Source organism: Haliaeetus albicilla, chromosome 8 (assembly GCF_947461875.1).
Source record: "Haliaeetus albicilla chromosome 8, bHalAlb1.1, whole genome shotgun sequence".
Taxonomy (NCBI): Eukaryota; Metazoa; Chordata; class Aves; order Accipitriformes; family Accipitridae; genus Haliaeetus; species Haliaeetus albicilla.
The window spans coordinates 26,127,421-26,135,862 of NC_091490.1; the positions used below are offsets into that span (position 1 = coordinate 26,127,421).

The 8,442-nt window shown below is 39.5% G+C and overlaps 1 protein-coding gene across 4 annotated transcripts in view; it reads right to left on the reverse strand.

Moving 5' to 3' along the window:
* GPSM2 (G protein signaling modulator 2) overlaps positions 1 to 8,403 on the reverse strand; it is a 30,624-nt gene extending 22,221 nt beyond the window's left edge. For 3 of the 4 annotated variants that reach the window (XM_069789416.1, XM_069789410.1, XM_069789414.1), the window contains exon 1: positions 8,249 to 8,372. The gene's annotated coding sequence lies outside the window, so the exon portion shown is untranslated. Of the gene's footprint in view, positions 1 to 8,248 lie in introns of all 4 variants that reach the window. The other variant, XM_069789415.1, reaches the window with a different exon arrangement.
* Positions 8,404 to 8,442: the final 39 nt, after the last annotated feature.

Genomic DNA, 8,442 nt, shown 5'->3' on the forward strand with positions numbered 1-8,442 from the left:
TGTCATTTTTTTTCTCAAAAGCCTGTTATGCAAGCTAATTGTCCTAGTCATTACAACTTCCAGACAAGCGTGTCATGTTTTAAGGCATTTTCCATTTCAGAAAAGATGTGATTACATACCATGAATTTTATCACAATGGTAGACAATCACTTTAATCAGTTTGCAGTTCTTAGTTACACTGAACCTCTACAATAGATCCTTTCATTTTAACTTTTGATAGAATACCATATTTCCACACAAAATAAAAAGAATCAGCAAGCAACAGAAAGACGATACTGCTATTTATTAGCAGTATATAGAATCAATAATCACAATACAGTTGGAGAGGGAGATTTTTTTTTTTCCCCTGCATCTCCTTAGAATGGTACATTTCTGGAGCTTCACTGGCTCCTTCCCTCAACCCATACCTTCCTTTTTGGAGTTTGTCAAATGATCAAAAGTATTGCTTTGCTTATCTACAGTTACACGGCTGACATATGCTGACTGGTCACTTGGGGGCTGAAACAGAGTATCTAACAGTTCAATTCTTTCTGCCTTTCCCTAAAGGAGACCATCAAGCAATGCTTTCTCTAGCCATCTGCTATTTTTCACAAAGCTATAGGAAAGGAGCATCTGCCAAATGACTGAGAGATTCAAGAGCTACTGAAGTACAGATAAAGGTAGACCAATTGCATAAATTGTATTTCCTTCAAAAAAACTAGCTACAGAGATTTGTTGTTTCAAGATTAAGGCAAATTGCCCAATGGTGAACTAAGTTTGAATTTCCCTTCAGGAAGAGGCTATAGCATGGGCGAAAAAAAAAAAGGAAAAGAAGCTTGAACTGTATTATCTAAAAACAGAACAGAGCTTTGCATACCCTATGGAGAAAGAGACAGACTACACAACAAAAATATACTGACAATTCTTATTACTGAAATACAGAGATTAGCTTGGGTCCAGACTTTCAAAATATAAAACAGCATATAAACACAAAAAGTACAACAAGGAATACTCGGAACTAGACAAACCATACTTTTAGTCTTCAATGCTGTCCAAGGATATTTTTAAAATTCACCTGAATTAACAAATAAGCCTCAAATAAGCCACCACACCCCTTAAAATTCTATATCAAGTTTAATATTGTATTTACATAGTAAAGAGCATCATCATTAGCATTTCTGTAGCAATACACATTCCCCTGTGAATGAACCTTAAAATAACTGTGTGCCATGTTGGGAAAAAGCTATTTTTTCCAAACCACGAGCCCAGTACAATACAAGTGACTAGTCATGAGCATGGATCATGCAGACACAAGAAGCACTGTACTAAGACCAGTGCAGTTACTCTTGGAAGCTTAATTTTAAACTCCTCTCTGCACCACTTTTGACAGAATTTCAACAGCTGAGTAGCTGACAGCACACAGAAACAACCTTCACTGATGAAGTGAATTTGAGGTTTTATTCAGGGTCAGTGATGACGTGGATTCAGATACCCGCTCTGAAATACTGCCTTTTTCTCCTCATGGATTTATATATGGAGCAGATACACCTGGAATGAGCCATGGGGCTTCTATTAAAGGACTGGCTTAACAGCAAACAATACAAGCAGCATACAAGCTTTCCAGCATACAATCCAAGTGCAGGTCACATCAAACATTAACAGGTTGCATCTAAAGGACAGAACAGGAAAGCTGAGGTTCACAAATAACTACCTTTGACACTCCTCCTATGTTTGAGTCTGATAAAGAAGATTCTGCAGAGCTTGTAATCACTATGGAGCATGGGAAAGACCCAGCCTAACACATCCTATGCTATCCGACTCACCGGACAAGCTGCAAATAAATTAAAACCACTATCTGGTGTTCTTGATTCAGATGCTTCCTCCTCCACCTCAATTATATTTACCATGATGACTTAAAAATATGAGTCTGTACGAAATTAAGGCACATTACTGAATATTGCAGACAATCCTAAAATGGGTGGAAGGGGTGGGTATCAGCTTGGGCTTTGGGCCACATGTGATGTTCTTTCAACAAAATACAAATCCTACCAACCCACTGCTCCAGAAGCCTAGAATTTTACTTATAGGATACTAATGAAAAAGGAACATGAAATGTCCTCTCCTTTCCCCAAACCATGGACAGAGCTGTCTCTCATATATGAAACCATCAGCTCCTTGCTGAAAAGAGAATCAAAAAATTGTAACTGACAGCATAAGGCTAGACAGGTATTTTATTACCAGAACTGATCAATGCATAGCTAACTACTTTTTATGAATCAAAAGAACTGAATTACTATAGTAAGGTATGGAAACTTGCCTCATTATCTATGGAATTATTTCATCTCCCTTCTCAGCCAGTTAATGCCCAAGACTTAATTACTTCGGTATGACCAGCAGTCTTTCTAGATAGTCAACAGAAGCACAAAGGTTATAAAAGAATAGAAAAATATTAATAATAGGAGCTATGACACTCATAACAGCCCCCTCAAAAAATTAAAATAATTACTAAATAAAAAATTACACAAATACTATCATTATCTGTCACGAACTCCTGAGTGATCCAACTGATTCTATTCTTTGCTTCCCTCCTCAGTTTGTTTCCAGCACTGTATTTACCCAAATGAAAGAAAAGGCTTTTTGTCCAAGTATTTTACTTTAATCAACAATTTAATTTAGTCATCAATATGACGGCAGGAAGAGGAACTCCCTAGTGACAAAGGAGCACAAGTATGGCCAGAACAGCCCAACGTGGTCCGAAGTAGGACTGTGAAAGAATTTTAATGAAAGTATTAATAACTATATGAAACAAAGTAATGAAAATATTGCATAAAACCCCACAACTACTTTACAAGATTAAATATGGAATTATGAATCGTACTAGTTTATGACATTCTATATTTTTAAATAAGCTTTAAAAAGGTCCTAACAATGAGATCCTTCTAAATCTTGAGATGATTTAAGAAAAAGAAAACAAACAAAAAACACTAACAGGTGGCAAGCACTTCTGAGACAAATTTTGCTCACCATGAAGTGAGGATCTTACCACATCCGTGGCTGAAAATGAAAGCATGAACTTGAATTCAACACTAGAGGAACACAGCCCCAGAGCAGAGTCCAACATTTATTACCTAATTGCTAATATGGTCCTCCATTATGACAGACATGGTAACAGCGAATATATTTAATTTATCATCCTATTTCTAAAAAGTTGTTTGTTTGTGGTTTCCTTTATTTCTTTGGTTACCTAAACCCAATGGGTCCTGCTGCATGGTGGGTTCTAAATACAGATAAGAGAAGGTTCGTTTCTTCTGTGCCCTTTCACATAGGCTAATTCCTCTTGATTCTCCCTCCACTCACATCTCTCTTTGGCATAGCAGACTAGATGCCCTGGCTTACACAACATTCCGTTAAAGGCAAACAGAAGTCTAGGAGCATGTCTACATGCCCTCTAGCATTACGTGTATATACTTTCCACTTATTCTATAGATCAGGAGGAGGAGGTTTTTAACTTTCTGTTTGTGGAGTACCTAGTTTAACAGAGCGTTTGGAGCTTTAAGTAATGCTAAAGGTCTGCAATATGGCGAGCCTTTTAAACTCCGTATATCCTTTTTGTTCATTTTCCCCTTCTGTTGTTAAAGGCTTGTGCAAACACCTCCTTTAACAAGGAAGCATTGCCTAGCATTATTTTCATTATTACCCACAATTACCAACCTTAAAACGCAAGCAGTCTTAATGACACAGGTTATTTCTGCCAGATCATAAAAAAACTATTCCAAACCACCATGATAACTGAATCCAGAAGCATCTTCCTTCTCTGAGTCAGAAAGAACCATTCTTACTCGTTATTTTCTTTTCCTTTGCATCTTTTCCTTTTATAGAAAACACCCAAGCAGCAGATAAAAACCTGCACATATACTATGCAACAAGAGAAACGTGTATCACACCAAAAGCTAAATAAAATTTAAAACTTTCAGTTAAGGAACATTCAAATTTCTGGCCAGAATCTGGTATCTTTACTCACACTAAACACCCTATTTTCACCCAGCAATCAGATTGAAAGGTAGATTCCTTAAAATGGAATAATTAAGAGCGGAAACGAGATGCCAGGAACTTAGGAGAATGATGCAATATATAAGTGACAAAAACCATATATCCTCATTGCTAGTACATTCAGAGTACCGTCATAATTCCAGGCCAACTCTATTAGCTTTAGTAAATGCGAAGGTGCCCTATTAGGCATAGTAAAGGTATTGTATAGGTTTCTAAATAGAACTATTTAAGGCATCTGGCAAAGTTGGCTGGGAGAGGTCAACTCAGTTTGGGAAATGGAGCATGTTATCCAATGTGAAAGAACACCAGATGGCAGAAGTTCAGCACAAAATGTTGACTATTTGCACTTAAGCTGATAGAGCAAGTTGATCACAAATCTCTCCAATAAAATGTTCCACTTGGCTCAGCTCCTTCTTGGCCTATAACATCTCTTAAAAAGAGATCCTGATAAGTGAAAGAAAGCAGACAGACAGATTGCACAAGCATCTTGCAGAGAAAGGGGAAAATTAAGGTTCCATAAATCAAACCAAATTTTTAAATGTTAAAAAATCCTTCGTAGTAAAACACAATAGCAATTTAAGTGAAGCAATATAGCTGCTATTTCAAATTTTCTGTTTCACACATTGATGCTCACTCAGAGATTAAGCAGGCATTCAGCATAAAGAACTCATTACCACTCCAGCAAGTTTTTATCCTGCAAGCAGCAGATGTAGCTCTCATAGAACCTTTATTACACAACCAAAATGATCCATCATCATTTAATGCCAGCAGCATTGCTTGGTGCATCACCTGTGCCCCTCAGTTCCCAAGTCTTAAGAGCAAGTATTAATTGTCTTCTCTATTATGAGTCTACAGCTGAAAAACATACAACTACAATGTGTAAAAACTGTAAAAGTGCAGGATGAACACATACTATAGTGAGAAGAACACTTTTTTTTCCTATTGTTTGCTTCCTATCGACACAGGTATAGTTTATTTATGGCACATCACTTACATAAATTTAAGGGAAAAAAAAAAGTATTTGTTGAGGTGCCAAGTCGTAAACTGCTTTGCATATTTATTCCAACATTTGGGATGCAGGTACAAATCTATTCAGAAGCTAGTCATTGCTTTTTTTTTTTTTAAGTCTGTGTCATAAATACTGAACTGGGCTCCATTTTGCCCCCATTGCCCACAGATTTATCCACATTATTATACAATTTATACAGATTTATACACGTTATTACACAAATACAATTGTCACAATAGCATACCCTGTCCTCTAACAAACCAACGAATTGCTAGGTAAGGTATAGGCTCCAAAGTGTTGCATGCAAGGAACAAAATTCCTAACAGTATAACAGCACAATGATGGTAGAAAAAAATGTCGTAAACAAAAACAGTGAAAAAATAAAAAAGATTTAGAGAAGATTCTTGGTAGATTATGTATGGTTTATTTTCCCTGTAACTCAGCTGCATGGAAGTTTTTCCTTCGTGTTAGTAAAAGGCTTATAATACACAAAAGTTTTATATGAACAAGAACCATATTCTTCAAACACTGCCAAATTTGAGTCCCAAGAGGCAGCTTGACATTAACCATCTGTTCAATACGACATAAGTTTTGGAACATCTCTTACCAGTTTTTCCACTTCTATTTTTCCTGTATTTTACATTCCTAATGTTGTGGTCTTCCACAAAATAGTGTTTTGTTTTGTTTTGTTTTTCAAGTCGATCATTTGTATAGCTGACTTGCTATTAAGTCCCTAAATAAAAGAGGTTTTTTTCTTTAACTTGTATCCCTCTATTCTTTCATTCACAGGAATAGTAATAGCAATAACAGGTTAATATTTCAGAAAGTCGAAGATCAGTACTTACTTCCTAAATATAAACAATTTCATTAAGATGTTAACCTTAAAGACTACTAAAACCAAGACCATAGTTACCAGATCTGGGCAGGAATGACTAAGTTGTGGAAAGTGAAACTGACCGCACAACTGCTACAAAAAAAACTGAATGACAAGAAGAGAAAAGTAAAAACTTCTTTGCTGTTAAATTTTAGAAAGTGGAAAACCAGGAGAAACTAAAAATGATCCTGTTTTAAGCAAAACTGAAGAATCCAGATAAACCGGGTAAAACAAAAGCTCCCCACACATTCAATAGTTAAAACTACAGACAGATAGCACTTATTTTTAGAAAAAAATACCCATTTCTTCATAAAACTTTTCCTTCCTAACTAATGGGGAGCCAAACTGCTCTCCAAATCATATTGCGCATGGGGACCTGAAGAACGCTGGTTTAGAAACTTGGTCTACTGTCATTTGTTGACAAGAAAAGGCTTAGAACTGACATTAGAAACAGTTCTAGCAAAATAAGAATAAATTCCCACCCTGACAAGGTGTGAGAGGTAAGACTCATTTTCAAAATTGTGGTGTTCTCCTCTGCAACATGCCAAAAGAAGCAAGTTTTCTATCTTTTTTGCAGTGCTTTTACTCAACAATAATACTAGAAGAGACTGGCTTGCTGACTACCAAAAGATAGTCTAAGAGGAAATAGAATTGTTGTCTATAAACACCTCAGAAAAAAACAAAATAAAAGAAAAAAATAACAATTTAAGCCAAGTGACAATGAAAGCACAAGAACAAAATGGTAAAATGCCTATCAACACCTTTTCAAAAATTACTTTAACCTAATCATCAAGTTCTGAAGTAATTCTCCAGCAAGAGTAGCAAGAATGTACAATACTAAGTAGTTTTAAGTTGCCTGAAAGAGTTACAAGAGCATTTAAATAACCGCATTTTAAATAAAGCAACAGACAAGACCCACATACGTTTCTTCTAGTCCAATAAAGCTGTCTTAAGTTTCAGGTAAGTTTTGTCTCAGCGGTATACAAAAGCAACTGAAAGTATAAAGTCCTTCCCGCCAAAGAGGGATGCATAATCACAGTTCAGAAGTCTAGGTAACAGTTAATGGAACCAGGAAGAAGAAACACTGGTACAGGCCTACAAATTAGTTCAAACACACAACAAAAATACATAAGCAAAGTACTTGGGACTGCACTGGGAGCATGACCTTTTTGCTGACATTTTCACCTCTAATAAAATTATGACCTAAACAAAAGGTATAAAGCTTTCAGACAAAATTCAAGGAAAGACTAGAATCTTTTAACTGATCTTTTTGAGGTACAAGACTCAGCGTGTTCTTCTATATCCTGAGAAGATTACACAGCTCTCCATGGCAACCCAGAATGCAAGCACCCTGCAGCCAGCTGGCAAGAATCTAACAGGAACAGCACATTAGGCTGAAAAAGCTTCTAAAGCAGAAGAAAGGCTACAGCTTCAAGGTGGAGTACAATTTGTGTCTTAGCAATCAGGTCAATAAAGGGATAAAGAAAAGTTCCTGATTAACTATGCTCCTCCGTTCAAAAACCGAATAAGCAAAAGAAGGGGAGGAACTAGACTACCAAAGGCTACAGTCTAGCAGATAAATGAGGCCAGGTATAATACGAGTTTACATATGCCACACCATAACGTCTAACTCAAATTCTTTAAGAGTTTAGAGCTTGTTCCCTACATACTTCACTCTTCACAGTATGTTTGCAGGTCCTTTGGTTCCTGTATAGTAACAGCGTGTTTCATTCCACCCCCTTAAAATTTTCCTTACTAATTATCATCCTTACGCACCTCATTAAGCGCAACACAACTGATTAAAGATACGTGATGTAATGCCTTTTTGCTGCTACCGCACTTGAGAGAAACAAGGGCGATGTCTGAAGGATACACCATCGATAGAGGCTGGCCGGATAGGTACGTCTTGCGTTTGTTTCCAAAGAAGTGAGGCCAACGACCGCCAGGAGAAATACCATTAAAGTCCAAATACGGGACTTGAGATACCAACAGCAGCTTTCCAAAGCTGGCTATGCGGGAAGTTTATTCGCCGACACACCAGGCCGCCCAGAAGCGGCTCTGCGATAAAGGCCGCTGCAGCCTTGTGAAGCCGGGACCGCAGGAGCCGGCGCTGCCGCCGGAGCCGCCCGACCGCGGCGCGGGAGCAGGTGCTGACAGGCGGCGGCGGGCCCCGGCCGGCGCGGCGGCTGCCCGCCGCAAAGCCGCCCCCCTCCCCCTTCCTGGCATCCAGCGCTCACCGCCGCGCCCGCGACTCGACCCCCCCGCCCCAGCCGCCGCCGGCTTCGCAGCGGGCGGCGAGCGACCGGGCCTCCCGGCGCCCCGTCCCGCCGCCTCACCTGGGCTGAGGGGCCAGCGCGCGCCCGGCGCCGGAGCAGCTCCCAGAGCGATCACCGCGGCGCGGAGCGGGGGGCGGCACCCGCCCACGCGCAGCCGCTCTTCGAACCCACCAATCCCCGCGCGCCCGCCCCGCCGGGGCCGCCCTCCCCCGCCGCCGGCCGCCCCGGGCTCCGCCCCGCCGCCGGAAGGCCGC